The following is a 5,181-nucleotide window of genomic DNA, read 5'->3' as shown; positions in this document are numbered from 1 at the left end:
GCCAGACAGAGCCTCCTGGGCTCACACCTGCTGGTCACAGACCCTGAGTCCTTATATGAAGAGACGTGCCCTGAATTTGCTTACATTCTTCTCTTCTAATCTGTCTTTGAATCCCAGCAGGGAGCAACGGTAAGCTCACCTGACTGAGATCATGTTCAGATTGTTGATAAGACCATGAATGGCTGTGATGTCACTGGGAAAGAACTCGGGGTTCGGGCATGGAATCTAGATTTCCACTCTAATTCCGCTGTCACCAGCCCTGTGACTTCAGGTACAGGCTGCCTCTCTGACCTTCTGTGGGCTCGTACGGGGAATGAAGGCGAACACCCAGAGTATGCCGAAGATTATGTAAGGTATCATTTATAGAACATTATACCTGGAGCTGGGGAGAGTGCTCAGCGGCACAAGCGCCTGCCTGGCAAGCTCAAGGTCTGGAGTTCAATCCCCAGTAGCACAAAAAAAGTTATACCTGGTATAGAGCTTAACGGTAGCAAGCGCTTGGCCTATTTGACTTAAATTCAAATAACTTGTATTAATATTCTTGCTTTCTTACAAAACTTTTTGTACTGTGAAACAATCTCTAATGTACTCTGAAGAAGACTGAGGATTATAATGAAGCCCAGTGTTCCTGTTACCCACCTTTAAATTCATTGGTAGTTTGCTAAACTCAGTTTTTCTGACTCTCCACTTTTCCTGTGTAGTATTTAAAAGAAAATCTAAGACAATGGATTATCTCATGTGTGAATACTGCAGTCTACACTCTAACGGCTATTAATTGTTATAGCTAATAGAATTAAGTCATTCCTTAATATTATCTATATCCCGTCCATATGCAGATGTTCTTGGCTGTCCTGAAAGGGTCTCGTATAGGTAAACTGCTGGAGTAAGAATCAAGCAAGGTCCGGATACTGCATTATTGTAATATGTCTTAAGCGCCTTTAGTTTAAAATAATCCCCAATCCTTTGAGGTTTTTAATGTCATTGATTTATTACAATCCAAACAAACATATTATTTATATCATGAAACAGTTTATGAGGTGTGATAAAAATAGTAAATGCTAATTTTTAATAAAAATTATTACAGTAAAAGACGCGACACCATTCATCTTCCCCTTGCTTGAAACACTCCCCCTTCCCGCGGCCCCCCAGGCTGCTCTGGGTCCCCTTTCGTGCCTTTGGCCGTGTTGTTGTGGCTGTCCTGAATCGATCCAAACATCTGCCTTCCAAGGTCATTGTGGCTCTGGGGAGCCCCGAAGCTGTTCCGGTGCCCAAGGGGATGTTGGACACTAGAAGCTCCCCAGTTCCCTGCCTTTGCTCCCAATGGCAGTGGCCAGCAGATCTCTGACCACACCCCGAGCCAGACGTGCTTTGGGAAGTGGCCAGCAGTGGGACCTGGCCTTGCGAGTGAAGGCCAGCCGCGTGTGGGCTGAGGGCAGCGCGTCCCCACCCGCGATAAAGTTTAGAAAATTTAAACATTCCCCATACATCTTGGTCATCCCGTGTTCTTTCTTAATTCTGCCCACTGCCTGGGGGAAACCTGTGGTTACCTTAGAGGGCGGATTAGTTTCTTTCTTTCTTTCTTTCTTTCTTTCTTTCTTTCTTTCTTTCTTTCTTTTATTTTCTTTTTCTTTTTTCTTTTTTTTTTTCATGTATTTGGTACAGGGTCTACAAGGTCTCACTACACAGATTGAACTCATAATGATTCTCCTGCTTTCAGCCTCCCAAGCGCTGGGATTACAGGCTTGCACTACCACGCCCAGTCTCAATTGCTGTCTCAGTGCGCCCTGGGGCGGGGCCGGCTCGGCCCGCTGGGGATCGAGCCCGGCCGCTGCACTCTGCCTGAGCAGGTGCTTTAGTCCGCTGAGCTATCTGCCCAGCCAGGCTAATTAGATTTGGGTCTAAATTTCACTGGCCAGAATACTGTAAAAGGGTGCCAAAATTTGCCATTTTTTAAGGATGAATAATGGTGGGTTTTTTTGTTTTGTTTTGTTTTTTGTTTTTTGCAGAACTGGGGACTGCCAGGCAAGCGCTTATTCTACTGAGCCATCTCCCCAGCCCCATAATGGTGTATTTGAAATGGATCCTCTTTTTCTTCCTTTTTTCTTTCATACGGTATGAAAGATCAGACACAGGGCTTTATTGTATACCAGATAAGCCTTCTACCACTGAATACATCTTTAGGAACTTTTAAGTATCTTTACATCCATTTTGTAAAATCTTTCTTTCCACACACCCCAGCATATGGTGGTGCTACAGCTGCAGATTCCCCCGGGTGACTGTGAAATCCTTGTAGCTCACACTGCCCTCCACAGGCTGCTGTGCTCGCTGGGAACTGCTTTGTCTAATTTAATAAGATGCTATTTGGGCAATTACGATACCCCTAGTGAGTCGAGTCTATAAGGCAACACTTGTTTGTCATATATAGACATTGCCTTAGGATGAGTGTTGCACCATGGTATATTTAAAGCAATGAGTCATTACCCCAAAACTGTAGTGCAGGAATTATTCAGAAGACAATAATCATCTTAAATTAAAAATAACTGAAGCTTTAAATTCTGGGTAACTGAGAACCCCCAAGTAACTTTCTCTCAGTTATCTAGCTATTCTTTTGAAACAGTGAGTCAGTTTATATGATTCATCCAGCAGTTTTATAAATCAATCAATGCCATGTCTCAAGTGAGGGAATTTAAAAGGCAGCATAGACGTACAAAGGGGTTCGAACGTGTGTGCTCCAGGGCACCCGCTTTGGCCGGGAGGAGAGTGAATGCGCTGTAGCTATGAAGCACGAGCTGCGCAGACACAGCAGAGTACAGTAGCCGAGCTAGTGGGCTAGAGAGGAGTCACGTGGAGAACTTCAGAGGAGTTGGAGAGACGTCGTAGAGTTTTTGGCCCTCGCAAGATAAGAGGGGTATTTTGGCAGAGGGAGGTGAGGCTCCAAATCACTGGACACGGTTTGGCTCCAGTTAAGGGGTGGTGTAAGGGAGATAAGACAGCCATTCAGCTTTGTGGAGACTGCTGTTGGTTGCCTGCAGCTCTCTCCTCTCTCTCTCTTTCTCTCTCTCTCTCTCTCTCTCTCTCTCTCTCTCTCTCTCTCTTTCTCTCTCTGTCTCCCTGTTTCTCTCTGTCTCTGTCTCTATCTCTGTCTCTGTCTCCCTGTTTCTCTCTGTCTCTGTCTCTATCTCTGTCTGTCTCTCTGTCTCCCTGTCTCTCTCTCTCTGTGTCTCCCTGTTTCTCTCTGTCTCTCTCTCTGTCTCTGTCTCTCTCTCTCCCCCTTCTTCCCCCCTCACTTCCCACAGATAACATATAATCATTAAAGTAAGATAAAAGGACAACTGCTTTTTGGAGGTTAGGAAAGCAATCCTGGAAAGGAGGAGGAGGAGGAGGAGGAGGAGGAGGATAGGCCCTGGGTTTCCAGGGCAGGTCCCAAATGGGGAAGCCCAGGAAAGGCCGCAAGATGAAGGAAAGGGGTGTAATTCATACAGACGAAAGTGAAAATAATGGATAAGAAAATGTCCTGTATCCTTACCGTGGAATATTGCTCACCAGTAAACAAGGGTGCTGGTCTGAACCACACAGGGGCTCAAGCCAGGTGTGGTAAGCCAGGTGTGCTAAACCACACATTACACGATGCCACTTGCACAAAGTCCAAAACGGACAAATCCACAGAGGTAGAAAGTAGACGAGTGTTGCTCAGGGAGGAAGGGGAAATGAGAGAACTGGGGGGCGGGGCGGGGCGGGGCTCCCTGGGGTGATGAGGCCTTCCTGGGGAGCTGAACACACAGCTCCCTGCGCACACGGGAGGTGCCGGGTGCAGGTGCTCCCTGGCGCACCGTGTGTGTGCGAGCTGTACCTCGGAGAGAGAAGCTACGGTGCAGAAAGGCCAAGAGCAGGCGCCGAAAGGGCTCCGGAAGAGCCGATAAGGCCCAGCAGTGACCTTTAGAAAGGGAGAAGTGGGGAGACGAGGGGGAAGTAGGGGCTGTCATCTTTCAAGAAGTAAGAGGCGAGGCCAAGGGCCACGAACCGGCCAGCCTCCCCGTGGCGGTCCGCGGCGCTCCTCTCCGAGCAGCGTCGTCTGCCTGCCCCGGAGTCCTCGGCCGTCGCCTCCCGCTCAACCTCGCTCTGGCCCCGCGTGTCGCGCGCTCTCAGAACTGTATCCGCGGGAACATCAAACGAGTGAATCGAGGGCAGTCTAGGAGGTAACTGGCCCGGAGTTTTCAAAAGCGTCAAGATCAAGAGGGTGCAAAAGAGGAGGCGCACCGCTCCCTGTCAAGGGAGCCCCAAGAAACACGCCAGTCGGCGCAGTTCGGGGTCTGCGCCTGCCTACGCACCGAACAGGGTGTTGCTGAGGCCGCTGGTGCGACATGCACGGGACAGGGGCGCGGGCACTGACAACAGCCCAGGCTAAGCTTCCCAGCCAGCCGCTGCCCCGTGTGCAAGTGGGAGGACCTTGCGTGTCGATTTTCCTGGAAATTGGGCATTGTTGAAATAAATAAAAATACCTCTGTGAAATAAAAATGCAGGCATGCTTGGGCTGCTGGCCTCTGGCAGCGCAGAGGCAAGCGCAAACTTTTTCTGAAGGAGCTGCGGAGCTCAAAGCCTATCCACGTGCAAATGCGCTGCGGAAACCACAAAACAAGGGTCAGGGAGATAGCTCCAGCACAAGGGCTGCCTGGCAAGCACACGGTCCTGAGTTCGACGATATTAGCAACTGAAATCACAAAATGAAAGAAAATAAGCTATCCCGAGGAAAAGCCTTACCTGAATTAGAAACCAGGAAGACTTCACGTATTGGAAATAGAAAACAAGAACGTAAAATATATCTTTAAAACATTTTAAGGAGCCAAAGATGAGAAAGAGGGGGAGGAGCGGGGAGGGGAGGGGAGGGGAGAGGAGCAGAGAGGAGAAAGAGAAAGAGAAAGAGAAAGAAGAGAAGAGAAGGGAAGAGAAGAGAAGAGAAGAGCCTGGTGGGGGAAACAAGAAAATATGATGAAATTTAAAACTTCTCCCAGTAATGGCCTTGACCTCAGTGCTGTCAAATGTGAGACTTATTTTAGAAAGGGATTCATTATTTCCTCCAGGAAGGCATTGCTCTGTGTCAAACATGCATGAGTGAAAATTATTGAACCTGCTGTTCCCAGAGTGGTATGAGGTTGAGCAAAGTCATGTGCCACTCCTTGTCCC

The 5,181-nt window shown here is 48.3% G+C and overlaps 1 protein-coding gene across 1 annotated transcript in view; it reads left to right on the top strand.

Moving 5' to 3' along the window:
- The first annotated feature begins 337 nt into the window (after positions 1–337).
- Aqp9 (aquaporin 9) overlaps positions 338–5,181 on the top strand; it is a 78,006-nt gene continuing 73,162 nt past the window's right edge. Inside the window, exon 1 of the mRNA XM_023712650.1 lies at positions 338–353. The gene's annotated coding sequence lies outside the window, so the exon portion shown is untranslated. The remainder of the gene's footprint in view (positions 354–5,181) is intronic.

The sequence above is a fragment of the Octodon degus genome, unplaced genomic scaffold (assembly GCF_000260255.1).
Source record: "Octodon degus isolate 3935 unplaced genomic scaffold, OctDeg1.0 scaffold00026, whole genome shotgun sequence".
Taxonomy (NCBI): Eukaryota; Metazoa; Chordata; class Mammalia; order Rodentia; family Octodontidae; genus Octodon; species Octodon degus.
Note: the sequence above shows the minus strand (reverse complement) of the source record. Positions and strands in the feature narration are given on the sequence as shown.